Source organism: Vicugna pacos, chromosome 11 (genome assembly GCF_048564905.1).
Source record: "Vicugna pacos chromosome 11, VicPac4, whole genome shotgun sequence".
NCBI classification, from domain to species: Eukaryota; Metazoa; Chordata; class Mammalia; order Artiodactyla; family Camelidae; genus Vicugna; species Vicugna pacos.
In genome coordinates, this window is record NC_132997.1 from 34,225,145 (window position 1) to 34,252,883 (window position 27,739).

Sequence of the window (27,739 nt, forward strand, 5' to 3'; positions counted from 1 at the left end):
GCAGACAAACCAATGGAAACTTCCAATTGCGCAGCCCCAGCGCCTCGTATTTCCCAGCCCCCTCCTCCACGCCAGGCCCGGGACAAGGGACCCGCCAGCGGGTGCCCATTCCAACCTGCCGAGTGCGCTCCAGTCACGCCCAGGCTGAGACCGCCCGGTGCCCCGCAGGGGCGGGGGACTGGGGGTCCCGGCGCTGCCCAGCCCGGGGCGGAGTTCTAGGCAACTCCGCACTGGGCTCCCGCACGCCCTCCTCCACGCGCGTCCCCCGGCCAGCGCCGGGAGCCTGCGCCCCGACCCCACGACGGCCGCGCGGGGCGGGACCCCGGGCCCGCGCACGCCCCGCCCTGTCCGCGCCGGGACCGGAGGGGACGGCCCGCAGGAGGGAGGGAGGGACTGAGGGACTGAGGGTCGCCGGCCGCTGCCTACCTCGGTCCGGGCCAGCGTAGCTCCAGCGCAGCCCTCGCGCCGCAGTCGGGCCCCGAGCAGCGCGCGGCCGGCGCCGGCGGCGGCTCATGCTCGGCACCCGGGCCCGCGGCACCCGCCCACCCGCGGCCGCCCCCGCGCTGCGCCAGCTGCGGGCAGAGCGGCTCCCTCCGCAGCCGGCGCCGGGGAGCGCGAGCGAGGGAGCGAGCGCGGAGCGAGCACGGGGCGGGCACGGTGCGGGCACGGAGCGGGCGGGCGCGAGAGCGTGGGGAGCGGGCGGGCGCGGGACAAGGGTGCGGGGCGGGCGCCGGGAGAAGGAGGGCGCAGCGAGAGAGAGTGTGTGGGGCGAGAGCGCCGGGTGAGGAGGGGCGCGTGGCAGGCGCGTGGAGAGGGAAAGTGCCGAACGGAAGGTGCAAGGCGAGGTAGAGCGCGTGTCCAGGGCACAGGGCGCTGGGCAAGGGTAGGGGTTGAGGGTGAAGAGGGAGGGAGCAGGGAGCGACAGAGCCAGCTTTTCATTTTATAAAGGATAAGGTAACAAACAACCTAAAAGGTGATGTGTCCATCTCCTGTAAAAGACCCTTTGGGGGCTCTCTGAGAGCCGCCAAAATTTTTATCATCAGCATCTGACAGTTAAAGAGCTTCCGCGGGCAAATCTGGTCCCTCTGGTTATTCCCATTAGCCATCACAACCACTCTGTATGGTTGGTGTTGGTGGTGTTGCCCTGGGACAGATGAGTAAACAGATGGTTAGGAAGTGAAGTGACCCTGCAGGATCTCAGAGCTGGTAAGTGGCAGAGCAAGGGTCCAAAACCATCTTGGGAAATTCCATAGTCCCCATTTTTCCAAAACCACTAAGAAGTCTTCTGGCTCCCAGCGGAGCCTCCTGTCTCTCTGAAGGGGTATCCCTGTTCTCTGGCAACAACCTGGGTTTGGGGAGGTGGGGTCGAGGTCAGAAATGACCCTTGCAGGCTGCCCAGACTCAGGTGAATATGGAACAAATCTGGGGCCAGGAAGCCCACAGGTTGGAGAGGTCTGGATGGAAGAATGGGAAGGTAACACACCTTGGCGAGGTCTAGGACCTTTTTTATTCATTCAGTCAGTATAGGTTCATTGAACACCTACTATATGCAAAGTGCCATTCTGGGCACTGGGGTACAAGTGTGAATATCCCAGTCTGGTTGAAATTTACATTTTTGAGGGAGAATTTTTGCATTTTTGCATCTTTGAGGTAAATAAAACCGCAAGTAAATATTTCATATGTCAGATGAAGCAGATGCTCTGGAGAAAAGTATGACAGGGAGAAGGGATAGGGTATCAATATATGGAGTCAGTTATTTTATTTTGGGTAGTCAAGGAAGTCTTCACTGAAAGGGTGACATTTGAGCAAAGACCTGACTGAGGCAAGCCGTGCTGAGTCTGAAGAATGAACATTTGAAGCTAAGGGAACAGCAAGTGCAAAGGCACTTTGGGATGGGAATATGCCTTGGGCATGTGCAAGCCATAACAAGGCCAGAGTGGTATGAAAATGAGTGAGAATGTGGTGGAGAGTGAGATTCCAGGGAGTAACCAGATCAAAAAGATCCTGGCGGGCCATTGGCCCATTGTGGCTTTGACTCAGAGGGAGCGGCAAAGCTGGTGGACTTTATGTTATGGTCTGACTTTTTTTTTTTTTTTTACAAAAACATTTTGTTATGGAAAACTGCAAGCATTTACAAAGGACCTAAGAATGTATAATAAGCCTAATGATGCAACTTCAACAATTTTCATGGCCAACTTCATTTCATTTATACCCCCACCCATCACTCCCAATATTATTTGTTTACTTTAAGTGAACATTGACAGCTTTTTGTAAGTGTAATATACATACATGATAGTATACAAATCATAAATTTGTGCTTGACAGATTTTCAATGAGAACACAAACAACCATCTCCACCTTGACTTTTTTTTTAATTGAAGTATGGTCAGTTACAATGTGTCCATTTCTGCTGTACAGCATAATTGCACCTTGACTTTTATTGTAGGAAGTTTTTAAATTACAAATTCGTTTTCTTTAATACATATAGGGCCATGCAGATTATCCACTTTTTCCTATGTCACTTTGGTAAATTGTGTTTTTGAAACATTTTTCCATTTTGTCTAAATCTGCAGATTTACTGACAAGTTATCCTAACACCCTCATATTATTCCTCAGATGTCTGTAGAATCTGTAGTAATGTCCCACTGTTCATTCTGATGCTGGGGAATCTTTGCATTTTTCTTTCTTTGAGCAGACTAGCTGAAGTTTTGTCAATTTTATAATTTTTTTCCAAGAGAAGCAATTTTCAACTTTGTTGAGTTCTCTCAACTGTGCCTTGTATTTCATTGATCTCTGTCCTTAGTTTTATTATTTCTATATTTCTAACTTTGGAGGGATATTTATTCTCCTTTGGGTTTGTTCATTCCTTAAGTTGGAAGCCAGGCTCATTGGTTTTCAATCTCCTTTTCTACTATATACATTTAAAACTATAAATTTCCCTTTAAGCACTACTTTACTGTCTCTTAGAGGTTTTAAACGTGTTTTTATTATCATTTAGCTAAAGATTTTTTTAAATTTCCATTTTAATTTCTCTTTTGTCCTGTGAGTTATGTAGAAGGGTGTTGCTTAGTTTCCAAATATTAGGGGATTTTCTAGTCATCTTCCTGTTGCAGAGTCCCAATTTAATTATACGAAAGGCAGAGATGTACTCTGAAATTGTTTCAATTATATGAAATCTGCTTATACATTCTTTATGACCCAGAATGTGTGCTATTTTGGTAAATGTCCCATATGCACTTGAGAAGAATGATTATTCTGTATGTGTTAGTTAGGTCAGGTTGGTTAATAAAGTCCAAACCTCCACTGCTACTGAAATATATCTTGTATTATGTCAGCTCCTGAGACAAATTGGAAGCAACCCAAAAGTCCTCCAGTGAGCAAATGGGTCAACAAACTGATACATCCATATAGTGGACTACTGCTCAGCCACAGCGTGAATGATTCTCGAAAGCATTGTAAGTGAAAGAAACCAGACTCAAAAGGACCCCAACTGTATGATTCCATGTGTCGACTGAAATAAATGCACAACCTAAAAGTTGAAAGTTATGTTTTATTCAGTGGACGATTTTGAGGACTTGAGCCCAGGATGACAGCCTGTCAGATTGCTCTGAGGGACTGCTCCGAAGAGTTGGGGGGAGCCAGGATATATAGGAGCTTTACAACAAAGATCAGGTAGTAGGAACATTAAAAGATTACTTGTTAACTAAAGAAAATCAGGCATCTCAAGTTAAAGAATTTAGTGCTTTTCTATGTATGGGAGGGAGCAAACACTTGGGCTCATTGAATTCATTCCTTTGACAAGCATCTAGCTATCTAGGGCCAGTATCCTGTCCTTTCTTATTCTGAGTCCCCTCAGAGTGCACCACTGTGAGTGGCTGCAGAGGCTGGGCTGCAGGCTTGTCTTCACTGTGGAGTGGTGGCAGCTGCTGATGACTTGATGGCTTCAGCATTCTTTGTTTACTGATTTGGCTTGCAGTATTTTCATTCACACATGTACATGACATTTATATGACATTCTAGAAAAGGCAAAACTGTAGAGATGGGGAACAGATCAGTGGTCCTCAGGAGTTGCTGGGGTGAGGGATAAGGGAGGGTTGACAAAAGCATGGGGAAATTTTTAGGGGCCATGAAGTGTATCTCTATCTTGATTTGTAATGGTGGTCACATGACTCTATGTATCTGTCAAGACTTAAAAGAGCCAAAAATGAGTGAATTTTACTATATGTAAATTTAGAAATACTTTTTAATCACCAATATAATTACAGGCTTCTGTGACTACCTTGTCATCTCTTTTTATTGAGATGTCCACAAGTTTCTGATTTTCCCCTCCTTTTTGCTCTGTCAGTGATTATGGGGAGAATAAGGATGATCCATTACTGCCAATGAATACAGCATTGCCACTGTGGCCTCGAAGAACTCTGTAGTATGCACATGGGAAGCGGAGGAAGTAGTTGAAAGGCTGGTGCAACAGTTAGATAATGGATGATGGTGACAGACCAGGAGACTCTAATGGCACTAATAGTGCTAATGGTGATAAGTGTTTGCTACTGGAGAGACAGAGCCAAAAGTGCCTAGGTCAAAGAAAGGGGAGGAGCCAAAAATCCTTTTGTTCCAAGCACTCCTGCTGTCTGCTATCCCCCTTACCCATGCTGGGGAGGGAGTCCCGAGGTGTATCTGCATAGCGACAGAATACCAGATGCATACGCTGGTAGTGCTAGCCAATGGAGGGACCCGAAAATTAGGAGGCCCACCAAAGTGTGAGTTCTTGCCTCAGACTGTGAAAGAATTTGCATAGCAGAGGCAGAGGGACCAAATAAACAGCTGCTTTATTGCTCAGAAGGGGAAATGGAAGGAAAGCAGGGAGAAGGGAAGAGAAGCACTCCAGTTAGAAAGAGGTGCTCAGGGGGAGCCGTTGGCCAAGATGGGCCGTAGGGGCAGTTCCAGGCAGGGTCGGGCCGCATGGGCTTTTATGAGAAGCTTCTGCCATCATGTCCTCCTTCCAGGTGTGATGAAGCCAGTTAGTCCTTGATGGAGATTTTCAGTCCTTGTATGGGCTTTTCTGGTTGTTGTCATGGCAATCGTCAACTGTCATGGCGCTGGTGGGTGTGTCACTTAGCAGCTAATGCATTACAATGAGCATATAATGAGTTTCGGGGTCCACTGGAAGTCAGATCCTCCACCATCTTGGACTCAGTGGCTTCTAATCAGTTCTTATTTCTTCTCTGCAGCTGCCTTCTGAGACTTAGATAAGAGTAATTGGTTTCTGTTTGAGGAAGGGGCAGGGGTATGATCCTGGGGGCAAGAACCTTGGTAACAAAAAGGAAAGCTGCTTTTAATCAGAATGGCTGCAACCTGGTGGACCCAGCATCCCCCCTAAAAAACCACCTCCAAAGATTCTGTTCAGCCATGAAAGTTTTAAAGGGAAATGAAGGAATAATCTCAGTTAATCATTGAGACAAGCGGTCAGAGTCATTGCCATCCCCCAATGCCTGCAGGCTTGTCCTAATGAACAACTTGAGCCTGCTCTTCTGTGACTCAGGGAGGCCTGGGAGACTTCAGCTTTTCTATAAACGAGAGTCAGGGGTTGAGGGGAGGGGGCGGCACAGGGTCCTGTTCCCTTTCAGTAGTACTTAGAAACGTTGCTTTATTTGGGCTGGCTTTGAGGTGGAGGGATTTCTGCAGGTTGTGGGAACCAAAATATATAGGCCCGTAGCAATTCAGCCACTATTGCACCCAGACATTGTCTTGTCTCAGATGTGCCCCCGCTTTAAGACGTCCCATCACAGTGATTATACTGGCTTAGCTTTTTACACCCATGGAGTTCTGGTCATTGACTGCGCTGGGTTCTCTAGATCTCTGATTCCCGGCCCAAACTAGGTCTTCCCAGGATTTCAGCTTTCTCCCTCCTGATTTTACTTTCCTCCCCTTTTGGCCTTGTTTCCACAGAATAGGTTTTCAATTGCTCCCTTGCCGATACGCTAGATTTCCCTGCTTGTCTTACCTTCCTGTCTCCCAGCCGGCAAAACTCCAGTGACAGATGACCCCAACTCTGCCTTCTCCAGGTGTACCCTCAGGTATCTAAGTGCTGCTAGATATAATGACACAGCCCTGCTATCACTCTAAAGTCACACCAAATTCCTCAATGGAACTGAGACCTCAACGCTACTCAGTCACCCAGTTCCTTCTCTCCTTTTCTTAAACTGTGAAATATGTTAGACGTTCAGAAGAGTGTATGAAATGTATACGTACAGTTTTAAGAAGAATCACGTGAGAACACCCATGGAATCAGGACTTCGGTTAAGAAACAGCACATTGCCAGTACATGAGAAGCCCCCTTTCTGTACTCCCCAGTTGCTCGCCCCTTATCCCCTCTCCCTACTGTTGCCAGAGAATAAGTTCTCACTTCACGCAGGAAAGAATTCAAAAGAAAGGCATAGTCAAGCAAAAGTAAGTATATTTAGAGAGATACACACTCCATAGACAGAGCGCAGCCTCTCTCAGAAGGCAAGAGACAAGAGACAGAGCAACCACGAGGTGCAGAGTTGTTAGTTTTTTAATGGGCCCAGTAATTTCATATGCTAACAGGTCGGTGGATTATTCCAGCTACGTTGGGAAAGGGTCAGGGATTTCCAGGAATCAGGCCCCTGCCCACTTTTTGACTTTTATGGTCAGCCTGGGAACTGTTGGGGCTCCTGTCGGTGCACCATGAGGCTCCAGGTCTACTGGAAGACGGATCTTCTGCCATCTTGGTTCTAACCAGTTTGTCCTGTCCTCAATGGCTGTGTCAGTCCTTCAGTGGTTGTACCCTGCCCCCTTCCCTCCTGTCTCACTGCCACCTCCCTCCCAGAGGTAACCATTATCCTGATATTTATTCCCATGCCTCTGTTTAAACTTTTACCCCTAGATATGTATGCCATTTTTGAACTTGTGTGAATGGAATCATACTCTATATTTCCTACTGTCACTTGCTTGTATCATCAATATTATGTTTGTGAGATTCATCCACCACGTTGATGAATTTATTTAGTTTATTCATGTTACTGTTGTTTGGTATTCTGTTATAATACATTTATTTGGTTTACTATTAGCAGACATTTGGGAAGCTGACATTTTTGCTATTATTCATTCATTCATTGGACAAATATTTCTTGAACACCTTCTATGTGCCAGGCACTCCTTTAGGCATTAGGATAGAAGAATGATCAAAGCAGATCAAATCCCTTCCCACATGAGCATTCTAGGGGTGGAAGACTACAATAAATAGGAAAAAATATAGATAAATAATAGCATATGTCAAAAGTTGAGAAGTCCTAATTAGGAACAAAAGCAGGGAAAGAGATGGAAAGCACCAGGGTGGGAAGTTGCATTGGGAGGGTCTATGGTATTTTCCACTGAGCTGACATCTAAGCCAAGGCATGCAGCCATCTGAGGTGAGGTGTTCCAGCAGAAGGAGGAGCCAGTGCAGCAGTCTCCAGGCAGGACCAACACCAAAGGGTCTGTGCGATGTACTTCTGTCACTAAGAGTTCACAAGTTAAGGGTCCAGTCCTCACAAGACATCAGACACCTGTAAGTCCTCACTTCAGACACCAGCCCCAAGCTCAGGGGTCCCCAGGCTACCCACACTTCTGACCAACTGGCTACTCCCTCAAGTTCAAGAATTCACCAAAAGAACTCACAGAACTCAGGTAAGCACTGTACTTATGATTACAGTCTTACCATAACAAAAAGGATTTAAATCAGGAAGGAGAGTCTCATAGGGCAAGATCCGGGAGGGTCCCCAAAGCAAAGCTTCCCTATCTCTTCCCCCACAGACTCACAGTGCATCACCCTCCTGGAACATAGTATTATTAATCAGGGAAGCTCACCTGAGCTTCTGTGTCCAGAGTTTAATTTCTGTGTCCATTGCATAAGCATGATTAAATCATTCGTTGCCCATATGGTTCAATCTCTAGCCCCTTCCCTTTACCCTGGAAGACGGGTCTATGTCACATAACTCAAAGCCCCAATCCTCTTATCACTTGGTTGGTCTTTCTGGATGGTCAGACCCCACCCTGAGTTACCGCATTAGCATGAGCTCAGGTGTGCTCTCAGGGCCCACCAGGAATAGTGAAGACACCTGTATCACTCAGAAAACTCCACGGGTTTTAGGATTGAGGGGACAAAGGCCAGCCAAATTCTTCATCACACAATATCTTGTGTGTCTGGAGAAGAGTAAGCAAGGCCAAAAATAAAAGGAGATGAGATCAGAGAGGTAGATACTAGGACTCGACCCCTTTGATTATTCCAGTGTCTGTTTCCTGGTGCCGAGGTGCAAGGGTTCCCTTAAGTGTAGGCTGGAAATGCAACTGCTGGGTCATAGGAAATGCACGCATTCAATTCTGTTAGGAAATATCCAATTGTTTTCTAAAGCAGTTGTACTAATAAACATCTGTTACCGAGTTAAGTCATATGGACCCTACTCAGCCCTAGCTTGGCGAGGCTCTCTGGCTCAGCGGGGGAGGGTTCTTTTTCCATTCGTGTTAAAGGCAGCCCAATAACAAAACCGAAGCTGATAACATTGCACAAGCTTTATTCAGTGACCAAAAATGGAGAAGCGGTCATGAATTTCACAAATCAACATCTCGCCCACGTGGCAAAAGGTGAATTAATTTTAAAGAGTGAAGACAAAGGGAGGAGGAGTGAGGCTAATGATGAGGAGCCATATGCATTAGTTACTGGGGGAGGGGCAGGCTCTTCCGAGGGAGTAGGGTGCCACCCCCTTGTTATCCTTTTTTTGGTCCTAAATATCTGGTCATGGTCACCAGTGGGTGTGTCATTTAATATGCTAATGTAGTCAAATCACTGTGTAGTGAGACTCAGGGTCTGTTGGAGATCAGATCAGTTGCCATCTTGGTCTCAGATGGTTCCATCTGGGTTTTTTGGTTTGTTTGCAGCTTCCTTTCTTATCCTTGAACTCTTTAACATAAAGAATAATGTTAACTCTTGCTAGAGGTGGGGATTGGTGGGTTTTGAGCAAGGAACCTGGAGCAGCTTTAACCACATTACCAGCAGTGTATGGAGTGCCCATTATTCCAACCTGTGGTAGGCAGAATAAACTAGCCCCCCGAAAGTCCATGTCCTAATCCCCAGAACTGTTAATATGTGTCCTTTCCTTACATTATTTAAAACAAACTTTGCAGATATGATCAGTTAAGGATCTTGGGGAGATTAGGGGGCATGGGAGTGGCCAGCATAATCACAAGGACGCCTATAAGAGGGAGGTATGAGGTTCAGAGTCACACAAGGAGGTGTGATGACAGAAGCAGAAGTCAGAAGGGGAGAGAGAGAGAGATTTGAAGATGGTACATTGCTGGCTTTGAAGATGGAGGATGGGATGACAAGCCAAAGAAAGTAGATAGCGTATAAAAGCTGTAGAAGTCTGGGAAACAGGTTCTCTCCTACAGCCTCCAGCAATCTTGAATTTATCCCAATGAGACTGACCTCCAGAACTGTAAGACGGTAGCCTTGTATTGTTTTAAGCCACTAGGATTTTGGTAATTTATTACAGCAGCAATAGGAAACTAATACATAATCCTTACCAATACTTTATGTGTTGATTTCTCAATTTTTGTATATCTGGTTGTTGTATAGTATTGTCTTACGGATTTAATTTTTGTTTTACTGATGATGAATGACATTAGACATCTTTGCACATGTTTATCAGTCATTTGAATTTAGTCTTTAGTAAAACGCCTGCTCAAGGTTTTTGCTCAGTTTTCTATTGATTATTCTTTTTCTTATTGTTTTGGAATCTTTCTAGACATCCTAGGCGTTTGTTCAGTGAGAGTTAAATGTGTTACAAATTGGTAAATGTCCAATTGTTTGGACAATCTTCTCCCCACCCATGGCTCATATCATCACTCCTTTTGTGTTATCTTTTGATGGAGACAACATGAGACAAGAAGGAAGGAGGAAGGATACAACTATTAAAAGAATGACACAGCTGATGACAAAAACTGGTTAGAACTGACTAGGCCCAAGATAGCAGAAGATTCGACTTCCTGTAGACCTTGAGCTTCATTACGTGCTCATTGTAATACATTAGCATGCTAAATGACACACCCATAGGTGCCAGGACAGTTCCAAGGCTGACCATAAAAGGCCAAAAAGTGGGCAGTGGCCCAATTCCTGGAAATCTCTGCCCCTCCCCAAAATGGACTATTTCTCTCTCTCACTGGCATGTGGAATTACCCAGGCCATAAAAACTAACCACCCTCACATTCCGACCTGCTCTCACCTTTTGAGAAGGTCTATGGAATGTGAATCTCTCTAAATAAACTTGCTTTCACTTTACTATGGCTCGCTCTTGGATTCTTTCCTGCATGATGCCAAGGACCCTCATTTGGTGGCCAGTCCCAGGAACTCACCCGAAACCTGGGACATGATCATTCTCTAGATTTCCCCCCTCTTCTCCTGCAACAAATGTCTTAATTTGTATAATAGGGTTACATTTATGGCCTTATTTTTTCATGGTTTGAGTTTTTCACTCTACTCTCTTCTAGATTCTCCAAACATTCCCAACAATTTCAAATCCTCCAGGCCTTTACCAAACCCCAGGCTTCTCTCTATTTCCCTCCCTGTCAGATGGTGACTCTCCTTCTTTTACCTCATAGGGAAATTTAAAACCATCGTCAGGAACTGCCTCAAATCTTACCCTCAGATTTATACATTTGTCTGCATCCTTCCCTTCTTCCCTCCTGTCATGGTGGAGGACCCAGTTCCTTTTCTTTCAGAGGTCATTCTCTCATCCTCTCCTCTGGATGCCGTATCTCCTCTTTAATATAATGCATTTAATTACACTCTCTCTCATCTCTCTCTTTAATGTCTTCCATTTAAACATCTAACCTTTCTCATTTTCAAAAATTACCAAGAATGTCCAGGCGTCATAGATCCCATTCTGCTTTCTTTTCCCATCACAGCCAACCTTCTTAAGTTCATATTTGGTCTTTGCCCCCAGTCCTTGACATGGCAATCTTAAATGCCTTGGAAGTTCCTGAGTGAAAGCAGTGTCTTTTCTTCTAATAAGGGTACTCTTTGCAGATGCCTAGGTATCTCCAGGATGAGGGCTGGTCACCAGAAACACCAAACCTTGATCAGAATCCTAGAACTTTCATCCCAGTCCTCAACTTCCAAGAGGTTGATGAGCTGAAGAACAGGTTAATAATCGATCATATCTACATGATTAAACCTCCATAAAAACCCCTAATCAATAAAAAAAACAAAAACAAAAACCCCAAAACAATGTAATTCAGAGAGTTGCCAGGTTGGTGAACACATTGCGGTACTAGGAAGATGGTAAGTCTGAAGAAGCCATGACATCCTTTCATATCTTGCCCTACGTATCTCTTCCATTTGAGTGTTCCTGAGCTGTATCCTCTATAATAAACCAGTAATTGTAAGTAAACTGTTTTCCTGAGTTCTGTGAACTGTTCTAGCAAATTATCGAAACTCAGGTTGGGGGTGCGTTGTGTGGTGTCACAGGAATCTAATTTGATGGTAGTGTGGGTAACCCGGGGGCCTGAAATTTGTGACTAGTGAGGACACTCTTGTGGGACTGAGTCTTTAAATCTGTGGAGTCTCATGCTAACTCGGGTTGTCAGAATTGAATTGAACTGTAGGATGCCCAGTTGGTGTCTGGAAAGTCAGAGAAGTGGTTGGTGTGAAGGGGAAAAAATCTACACATTTGGTATCAGAAGTGTGAGTAAAAAGAACTCAACCCCAAACACTAGATTAAAACCATTCTTGCTGAGGTTGCCTGAGACCTATTCTGCATGATGCAGCCAAAGTGATCTTTCAAATGATCAAATCTGACTATGTCTCTCCTTTCCTTGAGAGGTACTGCCCATTTTCCATCACATTAAAGATCAAGGAAAAGTTCCATTAATGTCAACAATTTAGAACGCTTGTCCTTTTATCAAAGACAAAGGTGTAACCTCATGAATTTCAATGACTCCTCTTAGTAATTTGCATGTGGTAACCAGCAAACCTCTCTGGTACAGAGGACTTCCATGGTCATTCTACGTCTCCCCACAGAGCATATTAAGATTCAACTATTTGGCATTCTAGTGTAACATGTAAGGAGTTTAGAAGTTGCCACTCTGTCCTAACAAGTAAAAAGCTGAACAAACTGAAAAATTAACAACTCCTCTTAGATTCTTCAGAGAAGTGAAGTCACAGGACAAACTGCTATCCCCCATATTGGAGAGATAGACAGGCAGATGCAAGTTAATGGAGCAAAAACCTTCAGGGGAGCCAATGTGAGAGCAACCTAAACTGTAGCTGATGAATTTCTGGAGGCTCAAAATGGACACGTTTGAGAGTTAAAAACTCCAGGGGGATCCAGTCATCAGGGAACCCCATACTTCTGTAAGTTTTACCTCCAAGAGTTATGCCAAGTCCTCAGAATGAATATCACAGAAAAATCTCCTCATGCTTCTGGTAGAAAGAGGGGGAAATGAATCATTTTAAAATACAGCAGAGCATTCTGTACTTCTTGATAATGCTTGTCCTCACAAAAACTATTTTGCCAAAGCCTAATCTACTGGGATTTTGTCAGAACCTAACCTATCCAGGAAAAGGGAAATGCCCCAGCTCCAGCCCCCTCGAGCCATCCTGTCCCACCTTAGGGGGGAAAACAATGGAGAAGTACTGATGAAGTTCAAGACCAAGATGAGGTCCATCAGAAGGCTGAGACCTACTCCTAGGACTAGAAAATGCTTTCCCTCCCCCCATACCTTACCACCACTTTATTAAAGGTCTGTTTACCAGAGTTCCTTTCCCTCAGTACATCATCTCCAAATTTCAACAAAAAAATTACAAGGCCTACTAAAAGGCAAAAAAACACAGTTTGAAGAGACTGAACAAGCATCAGAATAAGAATCAGATATGGCAGAAATGTTGGAATAATCAGACTGGAAATTAAAAACAATTATGATTAATATGCTAAGAGCACTAGTGGAAATAGTAGGCAATATGCAAGAACAGATAGGTAATGTAAGCACAGAGACAGAAATTCTAAGAAGGAATAAAAATGATGCTAGAGATCACAAACACTATAACAGAAATGAAGAGTATCTTTGATGGACTCATTAGTAGGCTGAATGTGGCTGAGGAAAGAATCTCTGAGCTTGAGGATATGACAATAGAAACTTTCAAAAATGAAAATCAAACGGGGAAAAAAACAGAATAGAACATCCAAAAACCGTGGAACAACTACAAAAAGTGTAACATATGTGTAATGAGAATACCAGAAGAAGAAAGAAAGAGAAAAAAAAAGAAGCAATATTTGAAGAAATAATGACTGATAATTTCCCCCAAATTAATGTCAAATACCAAACCACAGATCTGAGAAGCTCAGAGAAAACCAAGGAGGATAAATACCAAAACAACAATAATAGCAACCTATACCTAGGCATATCATGTTCAAACTTCAGGAAATTCAAGACAAAGAAAAAATTTTGAGAGAAGCCAAAAGGAAAAAGAAAAGCTTACCTATAAAGGAGCAAAGGTAAGATTTACATTTGACTTCTTCTCAGAAACCAAGAAAGGAAGATGAGAACGGAACAAAATATTTGAAGTGTTGAGAGAAAAGAAACAACTGACCTAGATGTCTGCACCACGTGAAAATCTCCTTCAAAGGAAAAGGAGAAAAAAAGACTTTCTCAGACAAACAAAAATTGAGATAATTTGTTTCCAGTAGATCTGCCTTGCAATAAATGTTAAAAGAAATTCTTCAGAGAGAAGGAAAATGATAGGTCAGAGTCTAATCTATAAAGAAAGGAAGGGCATTGGAAATTGAATAAGTGAAGGTAACATAAAAACTTTTAGTTTCTCATTCTTAATCTAACAGATGACAGTTTGTTCAAAATAATTGCATATATAAGCATATATGCATATATATATGACTTGTACATAAGCATATATAGTTGTATACATTTTTGATAATTATATACATACATTGTATATGAGCATATGTATATAATTATATGCATTGCTTATGTATAAGTGACATTAATGACAGTAATGATCCAAGGGATAGGGGGAAGAATTAGAAATATCCTGTACTTATAAGGTACTTTCACTACTCATGAATCCATAGTGTTATTTTAAAATGGTCTTGAATTAGTTGTAAATGTATAGTGCAAACTCTAGCACAACTGCTAAAAAAGTTTTTAAAATGTGTGTATATATATAACAAATATGTTAAGCAAGGAGATAAAATGGAATTATATAAAATGCTCAATCAATTAAAGTTACAAAAGGCAGAAAAAATGTAAAAGGACAAAAATAGAAACAAAAAAAACAAGACAACAAGTAGAAAATAGTAACAAATATGGTATATATTAATCCAATTATGTCAATAATCACTTTAAATGTCAATCATCTAAATACACCAATTTAAAGATAGAGATTGTCAGTATGGATCAAAAAACAAGACCTCAACTATATGTTGTCTGCATAAACCCATTTTAAATAGAAATCCAAATAGATTAAAAGGAACAGGTTGTAGAAAGATATACCATACTAACACTTGTCAAAAGAAAGCAGGGGTACCTGTATTAATTTCAGACAGAACAGACTTCATAGCAAAGAAAGTCATTAGTGATAAAGAGGGGGATTACATAATGATAAAGGAGTCAGTTCTCCAAGAAGACATAATCATCCTTAACGTGTATGGACCTAACAACAGAGCATCAAAGTACTTGAGGCAAAACTGATAAAACTGGAAGGAAAAATAGATAAATCCACTATTATATTTGGAGACATAAACTCTCCTCAGTCAGAAATGGACAAACCCAGCAGACAGAAACTGAGTAATGATACAGTGAATTCAACTGGGTATGACTGACATCTATCAGCTACTTCATTCAACAACAGCAAAATGCACATTCTTCTCAAACTTACGTGGAACATTTACCAAGATAGACCACATTATGGGCCATAAAACACATACTAAATTTAAAAGAATATAAAATATAATGTCTGCTTTCAGATCACATGGAATTAAACCAGAAATAAATAATAGAAAGATAGTTAGGAAATCCCGAAATACTTGGAAATTAAACAACACAATTTTAAGTGAAACATGGTTCAAAGAAGAAATCTCAAAATAAAAAGTATTTTGAACTAAATGAAATGAAAATACAACTTATTAAAATTGGTAGAATGCAACAAAAGCAGTGCTTAAAGGAAATTTTTATAGCATTGAATACATATATTTGAAAAGAATTAAGACCTAAAATTAATCACCTAAGCTTCCCCCTTGGGAAACTAGAAAAAGAAGAGCAAATTAAATTCAAATTAAGCAGAAGAAAAGTAATAAAAAATTAGAACAGAAATCAATGGAACTGAAAACAGGAAATCAATAGAGAAAATCAATGAAACCAAAAGCTAGTTCTTTGAAAATATCAGTAAAATTGATGTCTCTAGCAAGGCTAAGAAAGGACAAAATTACTAATATAAGCAATAAAAGGACATCACTACAGGTCCCATGGACATTAAAAAGACAATAAAGGAATATTATGAACAACTGTATATTCAAAAATTGGAAACCTAGATGAACCAATTCCTTGAAAGACACAATCTGCAAAAAGTCACACAAGAAGAAATATACAATCTGAAAAGGCCCGTATCTATTAAAGAAATTGAATCAATAATTTATAACCTTACAAAACAGAAAACGCCAGGCCCAGGTGGGGTCACTGGTGAATTCTACCAAACATTTAAGAAAGAAAGTATACCAATTTTCTAGAAAGAAGTAGAGGGAAGACTTCCTAAATCATTCTATGAAGCCAGCATTATCCTAAGACCAGAACCAGACAGAGATAGTATGAGCAAAGATTCAACTATTTAAGAAAAGATAATCTACATGTATCTGTAGCTGAGTCCTACAATAGGTGCAAAATTCTGAAAGCAGGAATTGGTGGCGAGGGGGACCACTGTCCACCTTCTGCAGTGGGAGTTCCTGCTCTGCCCTAGTACATGGTCTTTGCCAGACATGACTGAAATCCACCTGACGTTTGGTTTGCCAGACTCAACCTCCATATTAGATATTAGTGAAGCTGGACTTCTCCTTTTTAAATAGATATAAACATGGATCATGTTACCTATCTAACACTGGAACCAATTCAGGAAGTAATATTTACCTACTAAGTTCCATCCCTGTGCTGAGTCCATAGTGTGGATTACTGCATTTAATTCTCACAGCTCTATGAAGTTAATTCCAAGATCATCCTCATTGATGAAAGAAATTGAAGTTCAGAGATCATCAAGTAACTTTCCTGAGGTCACTCAGTTATTGAGGGTTAGATGAAAATCCGTATATTTCTGACCCTGTTCAGAGACATTTCTTTAACTGTATTTGTGATGGTAATCATAGGGCAATATCCCTATTCTTCATATACTTTAAGTCTTCCTTTTTATTGGACACAAATCTAGTGCAGCTTTAATGCTACACTTTTGCTATGAGCCGGGGGAGGATGAAATCCATATGTGTCCCCAGCTGCCCTTGTCTCTAATTCTTGAATATTCGCAGGTGATACTCATGGTGCTCTGCCAGGGATTGGGATGGTCCTTCTTTCTAGTTGGTCTTGTCCTATTTTTTTCTGAAGGAATATCTCAAATATCTGAATTTATCATTTGGCAATTCTGCACTTCTCCACCTTCTAACATTTATGAATGCTTTTCCTATTTCCATATTCTGTTGCTGGTCATTTCAGTGGAAATTTGGAAAGAAGTTAGAGTTCCACACAGATGTATCCATTTTAGCTGGAGGTCTACTGCATCAAATACAAGAACTAAATACTTTTCTTGTGTCTAGAGCATGATTATGGGTAAGTTCTCTAAACTGAGACATTCTCTCTCATCTGGGCCAAGCACTTATACCTTAAGGTATTCCACAGTATGTATGTTTACCAAATTAGCAGGGCTAGGAGAAGCTGAAGGTAGAGGAAGTGTGGGTCCTTTGAAATGCCCCCAGGCTAAACTTTTCTGTTCACCCCCACCTGGACCCATTCAATGTCCACTGTTTACAAGGCTCTGTTTAGCATCACAGCTTTTAAAGTGCAGACCCTGTGGGAGTGGGAACCCTGGAGAGTAGGAATAAGGCTGAGTGTGAGACTCCAGAGCCCCCCATTCCCATTTCACTCAAGCATCTCTGTGTGCATTTATGCTAGAAATATGAGCTGAGTCCTGGTCAGACATTTATGAATGATATAAGTATGACCGAGCCAGGGGTATCCTTGTGGGAAGGGAAAGGGGACTTCTGAGGTTCAGTCCTCATCCTAAGCCAGGAAGTCTTATAGCAGAACCAGAAGGACTCTGCCCCAGGCAGTGGTTGTGAGTCCAGTCCCATCTGTACCCAAGTCTTGAGTTCAATTTATCTCCTTAAAGATGTCCATTTCTCTTATTTCACAGATGAATAAGAAATTTCTTTTAACTACATGGAAAGGGGAAAGAGTACAACATCAAATAAACACATCTTTAGGACTATGACCAAGACTGGTATCCTGCTGCCCTGGAGAGCTTATGCCTCTGATGGGGGAGTTCGTCCTCTGCAGCTTCTTCTGCTCTAGGCACTGTGACCTGTTGGTCCCTTCTCTACAAGCAGCAGGCTGTGCATATTGTGCTATTCCCAAGGCCAAACAGGTCCTCACGACCTTCTGAGGCTGAGGACAGCCAGGTGGTATCAAGCTTCAGGTACCATGAAGGCTCAGGAACTTTCAACTCTGCCGCCAAGTGCAGCTTTATACGAAGAGTTAAAAGCCCACCCTCTGTCATAGGGGTCCTTCGCCCCTGGCCATAAAGAGGAGCGATGTTGGTCAGCACCGAGGACAGCTCCTGGGCCGTTGCTGAATAGAATTACCGGATGTCAAGTCTCCGGAAAGAAGGTACCCTTTACCTACACTAGGAAGGGTCGGACTGAGGTTAGGGGTGTGCCGAGGTGCCCTGCAAATGCCACAAGCAGCTGACATACCCCTTTGTGTCATCACAAGCAGTTATCTATGTGTACCTTCTAAACTATGGGGCACTGACTCACTTAGGGGCTGGGAGGCCAAACATTTGGTGCAAATGAATGCCACGAGAAGACTAGGGGCTGGACAACCTCCCTGGAGAAACATATGTGATGTGTTCTCCAAAATGGCAAACTCTGCCTGACCAACAGAGACTGACCTCGTGGCTCTGCCTCTTGGCCCAGAACACGGCTTCTCTCTAGCTTGTGAGCTCATGCTGTTGACCTGGGATGCTGAACTTTCCAAGGGCCCTTGATGTGGGAAAGGAAGTGCCTTTACAGGTCCACCTTTATATGGAGAAATCCTGAGAGCAGTAGGAGCCACTGCAAGAGGGAGAAGTTCTCTAGGATGAGGCTGCCCCACGTTCCCGCCACAGGTTCCAACACGGCTGCTGGGCTGGGACAGAGCTCCATTCGAATAGAAGCTCTCTGTTCCCAGATCCTTGAGTGGTGTAGCACTGCTCCTTCCTTGCCTTCTGAAGGGCTACCCTTTACTGACCACTTCCTATGTCCCCCACTGATCTATTATCTCTGTCCTCTCTTCTAATCATCACAGAAACCCTGTGGGTGGATACAGCAGGCAAGAAACTGAGACTCAGAAAGGTCAAATTACAGCCAGCAACTGTAGCCAGGACTGTCACACAGATCTGCCTCCCACCAATGTCCCTGTACTGTACTGTATGACAACAAGGGCAGACGATTCCTGGGGCAAGGATTCTGGGGTAAAGGACATGCCACAGCAAGCCCCATAACCTTCCTTTTCTAGGTAGTCAGAGGCCATTTAGATTTGGAGGTCAGACAACAAATGGTGTTGCTCAGTGCTGGGCTTACCAGATCTCTGCTCCTGAAGCCAAGAGTCCAGTGGGAAAGCCAGTATTAATGCACAAATAATTCTATAGTGTTAATCCCCTAGCCTCCACTATTTTCCTGTTCAATGGAGACATGACAATAACGTCTCTCTCCCAGCACTTCTCAGGGAGAAATTGCACTAAAAGATTTCTGGCCCATGGTACATGTTCAATAGACACGAATTCCTTCTCAGCTGCATGTTGGGGACCTGTGAACTGAGCCTGTTCCTTCTGGACACTGAGTCACCAACAGCAGGTCTCAGTTGAACAGCCTCTGCATGGTAGCATAATGGTGGATGTGCTATCCTGGGGGTAGGGGGTGGAATACTCCCCCCTGGAATATTTCTGGTCAGTTCCCTTTACTTCACTCCTATGCTGCTAAAGGTCAGTATGAGGGCCTCCCTGGCCACATGATGCTCTTCTTCAGAAGCCCAAGGTGCCTCTCAGTAAGAACACTGCTTGGAACCCACAGAGCATGAGAATTTGGAGGGAGGAGTTTTTGTCACAAAGCGAGAGGTGAGAGAAGTCACTGGGTGCACCTGTATTAGAAGCAGAGAGAGCTGTGGCCCCAGAGGGCTTGGGAGTGATCACAGCTGGTTTCCATCTGAGTTCTGCCACTTACTGGCTGTTTGGACTTGGGCAAGTCCCTTGTACCCCACAGGAAGCAGTTGCCACATCACTAAAGTGGAGTAAACTGAAGCCTCCTCTTCAGATAAAGGAAGAGGTAACACATGGAAGACACCAAGAAAGTTCCTCCCCAGTGGCAGTGATCAACAGAGGTTGACAGCACACGCACACACACACTTTTCCCAACACATGTTTAACTGGTCCATAATGGCAAGCTCTTCAAGACTGGGTTTTGATCATGGAAACATTCATTTGAGAGTGATAACTGCCTGGAGGCTGACAGCATTTCTCAAGAAGTGCAGTTCCCTCCCTGCCTCCCACGTGGTGCATGGGGAGAGGAGATGGTTGGTTCTTGAAGAGGAAGGACATGGAGACCCGTGGGCCACACCACCTGCTTCCCTCAGCTCCCAGGCTCCTGAACCGGCACCAGCCAGGACGCTGATGGTCTGAGAATGCCCCCTTCCTATTTCCCCTTCTCCCTTCCCCAATCCTTTCTCCACTAGAAAAAGGAGAGCCGCACATAGAAGGAGGCGTGTTCTGCTAATGGAGGGAGAAAGAGTTGAGTGCTCTTGTCTTTCTGGAGGTTGATGTGTTTGTCAAACTCCAACTTCTGCCCCTCCTCACAGGTTAAATGACTAATTCCTCATCTGGATAAAAAGCTCTAATGTAGATAAAAAGCTCCTATGTGGGTGCTTCTGTTAACAATATTTGTCTTTAATCTTAACAGATCACAACTGATTAGAAAGTTTTCTCCATCCTTCTGATTTATCTCCTCTTAAATGTCAGTTTCAAGGAAGCAGACAATGGGCTCTGGGCTGAAGGGCCCATAAGTTAAAGGCTCCCAGAGAAGCAAGGATGCGGGGCTGCATGGAGGAGGAAACAGCTTTCAAAAGGCAGGGCTGGATCGTTTTGCTGCAACCCCAATGTGCATGGCAGGCTGAACGAATGAATGAATGAATGACTGGAGAAAATTAGCTCAGAAGTAGGAAATGCAGGGAAGCCCTTGTGCTTGCTTAGTTGGCCACTCAGGTCCCGTAACACTCACATCCCACAGGTCACATGCCACAGGGAAAATAGGCAGCTATTTCACAGAGGAGGAGGTGGCGGGGATCAGGCAGAGCCCAGGCCCCCCAGCAACAGGCTCATCCCCATCCATCATGAGGCCGCTTACCTGGGCTTAAGTGGTTCATAGCCAGACCCTTAGTCATTCTTCCAGGTTGGACCAGCAGGGCTTCCTCTGGTGACCCCAGGACTGGAACCACAGCTGTCCCTCCAGGGGTGGCCCATGAACCCCTGCCCAGGAGATGAGGGATGGAAGATGAGGTGTTCTGGGGAGGCACCCTGGGCCTCATCCCAGGGCAGCAGTGTCTGTGTGCTGTGAGCTCACTGCAGTGGGCCGTTGGTCCTGATTTGCACACCCCATGACCAGTCATTCTCAGTCAGGGCAGGTGGGCAGCTTCAGCCTCGGCTCCCGTGCTCTGGGGCCGTTGTGACTGGTATTGAATTGATCTCCACTGCTCTGCCTGCAGCACAGCTGATGGCTGATAAGAAAGAAAGAAAGAAAAAAAGAAAGAAAGAAAGAAAGAAAGAAAAGAAAACTGAGGCTGAGATAACAGAAAAGGAGACAGACAGATAGAGGAAGAGAAGATTCCTTGAGAAAGAGTGGGAAAGGGACAGGAAAAGATCAAGAAACAGAGATCAATATAGGCAGAGGACAGCATGTGCTTCTGTGTGTGTGCCCGTGGGCGTGCATGTATGGTATGTGTGTGTCTGTGCCAGGGTACCCACGTGAACCAGGTATAGGGGCATATGTGCCAACAATGCACATTCACAGTCACAGCCCTGAGCCTTGCCAGCTGAGAGTGAGCATCCATCATCTGGCCACCAGCATGGGCTTGGGCATCCGTCATATGGGCACTGCCAGCAAAGGTAGCAAAGTTTGTTGAATCTCTGGAAATCTCAAGGGGGCAGAGCCAGAGTGGGACAGTGCTTGCTTGGCCTTTCCTGCTCCCATGAGTTCCCTGAGTTCCCACAGACTCTGGCCCCCGCCCCTTTCTAAACTTGCTTGCGGTGAGGCAATGGGGGTAGACTTGGATATCTGACTGCACCTTAAAGCTCAGGTGCTGTCTGAAATTTGCCCTGTGTTCATTCCCATTTGATGTTTTGAGAGAGGAGTAGTATACCCATTTTACAGATGAGAGGATGAAACTGACAAGGTCAGCCTTCTAATTGCTTGTGGCCACAAATTTATGGAATAAAAAATATCTTAGTCAAAAAACTTTATCAGATTTGTAGATGCTAACTACTATATGTAGCATAGATAAACAAGTTTCTTCTGTATAGCACAGGGAACTATATTCAATAGCTTGCAGTAACCTAGAGTGAAAAAGAATAGGAAAAAGGATATATGTCTGTGTATGACTGAAACACTATGCTGTACACCGGAGACTGACACAACATTGTAAACTGATGATATTTCAATTTAAAAAATGGAAAAAAAATAAATAAAACTTTTAAAAAATGTATCAGGAGGGAACCACTGTGAAAAGTGGATTGTATTGGAGGCTTTGAGAAGATGGAGACAGAGCAGAGGGGCCTGGGGCTACTGAGGGGTGGAGATTCGGGACTGTGGGGGCAGTAAGTGGGGGGTTAGGCCCTTTGTCCTCTTTCACTTGCTCCAGGACAGGGGCAGTAGGTGTGAGCATTTGGACAGAGCCTGGGGCAACTCCCAGGAGGCCATGCAGCCCCAGTCGAGAATCCTCCATCCCTGGGGCTCGTGACTAACCGTAAGTCTTGCCCCAGCCCCTCGCGTTCCTTGGACAGGAGGCTGCAGGAAGAAATGGAACATTCATACAGGGGTAAACAGGAAGCGGCAAAGGCAGGGATGAGTGCACAGTCACATGTTCCTGTGATTTAAGACACACCAAAGGAAAACAAATATCATAAAAGAGGAAATCAACGCGTCCAGTGGAAATCGACATTCAGGGACCTGGAGTTAATTGAGCAAACTGAAAAGACTTTAGAATAAGTATAATTAATATCCACAGAGAGAGGCGACTGAGTAGGAAGCCAGAAAAATATTCAATTACATATATTGAAGGCATCCAGATTAGAAAGGAGGAAGTAAAACTCTATTTGCAGAAAACACACTCCAGTATATAGAAAATTTTAAGGAATACACACACACACACACACACACAATTGGAGCTAATAAACAAGTTCAGCAAGATTTCAGGGTACAAGATCAGTATGTAAGCAGCTGTATTTCTATACATCAGCAAGAAAGAATCTGAAAATAAAATTAAGAAAACAATTCTGTGTTAGTTTGCGAGAGCTGCCATAACAACATGCCACAAATTAGGTGTTATGTTGTCTCACAGTTCTGGAGGCTGGAAGTCTAAGGTAAAAGTGTTGGCAGGTTTGGTTTCTTCTAAGGGCTGTTGAGGGAAGGACATATTCCTGGCCCCTCTCCCAGCTTCCAGTAGTTCCGTGGCTTGTCACAGTACAGCTCCCGTCCTCACATGGTGCACTCACTGTGTGCATGTCTATGTCCAAATTTCCCTTTCTTATAAGGGCACAATCATATTGGATTAAAGGCCCACCCTAATGATCTCATTTTAACTTGATTACCTCTGTAAAATACCGTATCTCCAAATAAGGTCACATTCTGAAGTACTGGGCAGGGGACAAGGTTGGTTAGGACTCTAACATATATTTGGAGAGATGTAATTCAACCTGTAACAAACTCTATTTATACTCTCATCAAAAGTGATAAAAAATATTTATGAATAAAGTTAACAAAAGAAGTGTAAGACCTGTACACTGAAAATTATAAACATAATTGGAAGACAGTAAAGAAGACTAAAATAAATGGAGAGGTATCCCATGTTTGTGATGGGGAGACTGAATATTGTTAAGATGGCAATACTCCCCAAATTAACCTATAGATTCAAAGCAGTCTTTATCAAAATCCCAGGTATAAGCTTTGAAGAAATTGACAAGCAGATCTGAAAATTCATATGAAAATTCAAGGAAACCAGAATAACTAAAACAACCTTGAAAAAGAACAAAGTTGGAGGACTTACACTTTCTGGCTTCAAAACTTACTACAAATCTACAATAATCAAGAGTGTGAACCTTTGGTCAACTAATCTTTGACAAAGGAGGCAAGAATATACAATGGAATAAAGACAGTCTCTTCAGCAAATGGTGTTGGGAAAACTGGACAGCAGCATGTAAAACAATGAAGCTAGAACACACCCTTACACCATATACAAAAATCAACTCAAAATGGATTAAAGACCTAAACATAAGACAAGATACAATAAACCTCCTAGAGGAAAACATAGGCAAAACATTATCTGACATACATTTCAAAAATTCTCTCCTAGAAGAAATAAAAGCAAGAATAAACAAATGGGACCTAATGAAACTTACAAGCTTCTGCAGAGCAAAGGAAACCAGAAATAAAACAAGAAGAAAACCTACGGAATGGGAGAAAATTTTTGCAAGTGAAACCAACAAAGGCTTGATCTCCAAAATATATAAGCAGCTCATATGACTCAATAAGAAGAAAATAAACAACCCAATCCAAAAATGGGAAGAAGACCTAAACAAGCAATTCTCCAAGGAAGACATACAAATGATCAAAAAGCACATGAAAAAATGTTCAATATCACTAATTATCAGAGAAATGCAAATCAAAACTACAATGAGGTATCACCTCACACCAGTCAGAATGGCCGTCATTCAAAAATCCAAAAATGACAAATGCTGGAGAGGCTGCGGAGAAAAGGGAACCCTCCTACACTGCTGGTGGGAATGCAGTTTGGTACAGCCACTATGGAAAACAGTGTGGAGATTCCTCAAAAGACTAGGAATAGACTTACCATATGACCCAGGAATCCCACTCCTGGGCTTGTATCCAGAAGGAAATCTACTTCAGGATGACACCTGCACCCCAATGTTCATAGCAGCACTATTTACAATAGCCAAAACATGGAAACAGCCTAAATGTCCATCAACAGGTGACTGGATAAAGAAGATGTGGTATATTTATACAATGGAATACTACTCAGCCATAAAAACCGACAACATAATGCCATTTGCAGCAACATGGATGCTCCTAGAGAATGTCATTCTAAGTGAAGTAAGCCAGAAAGAGAAAGAAAAATACCATATGAGATTGCTCATATGTGGAATCTAAAAACAAAAATAAAAACAAACAAACAAACAAACAAAAACAAAGCATAAATACAGGACAGAAATAGACTCATGGACAGAGAATACAGACTTGTGGTTACCAGGGGGGTAGAGGGTGGGAAGGGATAGACTGGGATTTCGAAATTGTAGAATAGATAAACAAGATTACACTGTATAGTACAGGGAAATATACACAAAATGTTATGATAAATCACAGAGAAAAAAATGTGACAATGAGTGTGTATATGTCCATGAATGACTGAAAAATTGTGCTGAACACTGAAATTTGACACAACATTGTAAAATGATTATAAATCAATAAAAAAATGTTAAAAAAAAAAAGTGTGATACCAGCACAAGGGCATAGAGAGAACAAGATCAATGCAATAGAATTGAGAGTCCAAAAATAAACCACCACATTTATGAGCGATTGATTTTGAAAAGGTTGCCAAGACAATTCGATGGAGGAAAGAATAGTCTTATCAACAAATGGTACTGAGACAACTCAATAGTCACATGTAAGAGAATGGAGTTAAACCCTACCTCACACCATACATCAAAATTAACTGAAAATAGATCTGAAACTTCAATGTAAGAGCAAAATTTAAATAGAAGCAAACAGGTGTAATCATCATGACTTTGGATTAAACAATGGTTTCTTAGATGTGACACTAAAGCACAAGCAACCAAAGATAAACAAATAAATTAGGCTTCAAAATTTTAATCTTTTACACTTCAAAAGACATGATTAAGAAAATTAAAATCAAGCCAGAAACAGGGAGAAAATATTTGTAAATTATATATCTGCTTAAAGACTTGTATTCAGAATATATAAATATCTCTTACAAATTAGCAAATGAGTTTTTAATTTTAAATTTTAAATAGGCAAAGTATTTGAAGAGGTACTTCACCAGAGAATATGCAGGAAGTATTAATAAGCAAATGAAAAGATGTTCAACATTCTTAGTCATTTAGGGATATGCAAATCAAAACCACTGTGAGATGTGTTTGCCAACTACTAGCATGGCTATGATTAAAAAAAATAAAAAGGCCATCCATACAAGATTTTGGTGAGAATGTGGGGAAACTGGAACACTCACACATTGCTTATGAAATGTGACTGATGAAACTACTTTGGAAAAACACTTTGGTTCTTTTTTAAAAAGGTAAATGTAAATTCACCATATGATCCAAGCAATTCCACTCTTAGGTATCTACCCAAGATAAGTGAAAACCTATCTCCACACAAAGATGTGAATGCAAATGTCTATGGCAGCATTATTCATAATAGCCAGCAAGTCCATCAACTAGTAAACTGATAAAATAGTGTATCCATACAAAGAAATATTATTTGGCAACAAAAAGTAATGAAGTAGAGATACATGCTACAACAAAGATAAACCTTGAAAACATTATGCTAAGTGAAAGAAACCAGAAACAAAAGACCACATGTTTTATGACAATTTGTATTAAATGCCCAGAAAAGGCAAATCTATAAACAGAAAGTAGAGTAGTGACTGCCTAGGGCTGGGAGTAGGATTAGTAATTTACTGCAGATTGACATAAAGGATGTTTTGAGGGGGTGGTGATGGAAATTTCAGAATTGGGGGTGGCCTGATGGGTGTGGAGACTGGGGGCAGGGATGGGGAGACCAGCAGCACGGTGGCTGGGAATGAACCTCCCAACCCTCCTCTTCCTGGCTGTTGCTGGAGTTGCTGGGACCCTTTAATCTGCATGTTTTAACTGTAAGCCTGCTGCCTACCCTTCATTCCTCCAGTCTACCTGCCCTGCTTCCTCTCACTGCCACTGCCAGTCCGAGGGTCAGGCTGCCAGATAATTCCCACTCCCAGCCCACCCCATCCACAAGCCTGCAGACCAGGACCTTGGAGGACCTGAAGCTGGAGTTCCCCTTGCTCCCACAGTGCAAAGAAGACACCAAGATTCCAAATACGAGTGATGTTATATGGTATTTTTCTTTCTCTTTCTGGCTTGCTTCACTTAGAATAACAATCTCCAGGTCCATCCATGTTGCTGCAAATGGCATTATTTTATTCTTTTTATGGCTAAGTAGTATTCCATTGTATAACTGTACCACAACTTCTTTATCCAGTCCTCTGTCAATGGACATTTAGGTTGTTTCCATGACTTGGCCATTGTATATAGTGCTGCTGTGAACATTGGGGTGCATGTATCTTTTCAAATAGTAGTTTTCGCTGGCTATATGCCCAGGAGTGGGATTGTTGGATCATATGGAGTGGACCTACCCTATGAGAGGAGAGGTGTAGGAAATTTTACCTGGACTGTTTCTAGGTCTTCTGCTATGAAAAGCAAGCTACCTATATTACAGAAACATGGCATAACTCATATAATACATATAAGACAAAATATTGAAGCAAAATTTTTAAGCCTAACTTTCAATAATTATTTAGATATTTAGTCTTGGATATTGCAGAAAATCCAGTTGAAAATAAAATATGTTTTTCCCCCGAATGATGAATTTATTTTTTTTTAATTTTGGGGGGAGTAATTTATTTTATTTATTTATTTATTTATTTATTTATTTATTTATTTATTTATTTTTAGTGGAGGTACCAGGGATTGAACCCAGGACCTCTACCACTTGAGCTATCCTCTCCCCGCTGAGTGAAGAATTTATTGATGGGCTTTCCCAAAGTGGAGGAAAAGTTCTCGTCCATGGGAATGCAGGGATCTCCAGGAATGCTGCCTTTGTTTCCGCATGCATTGTGGAAACATTTGGAATGAAGTACAGAGGTGCATTTGCCTACATTCAAGAAAGAAGATTTTGTATTAATTCTAATGCAGGATTTGTCCATCATCTTCAGGAATATGAATCCATTTATCTAGCAAAATTAACAATACAGGTGATGTTGCCATTTCAGACAGAAAGGTCGTTATCTATTCCTTCTGGCATCACAGGCAGTTTGAAGAGAACACATGAAGAAGAAAGGTGATTTTCGAAGCATGCGAGTGGTGACTGCACAGAGTGGCTGA

General features: G+C 42.7%; 1 protein-coding gene and 1 pseudogene across 2 annotated transcripts in view; one reads left to right on the forward strand and one right to left on the reverse strand.

The window, feature by feature from the left end:
• The window catches only part of RASGEF1A (RasGEF domain family member 1A), an 88,068-nt gene extending 87,418 nt beyond the window's left edge, over positions 1-650 (reverse strand). The window contains exon 1 of one of the 2 annotated variants that reach the window (XM_072971092.1): positions 427-650. The gene's annotated coding sequence lies outside the window, so the exon portion shown is untranslated. The remainder of the gene's footprint in view (positions 1-426) is intronic. The other variant, XM_072971096.1, reaches the window with a different exon arrangement.
• On the forward strand, positions 513-27,739 carry LOC102543453 (serine/threonine/tyrosine-interacting protein-like; annotated as a pseudogene).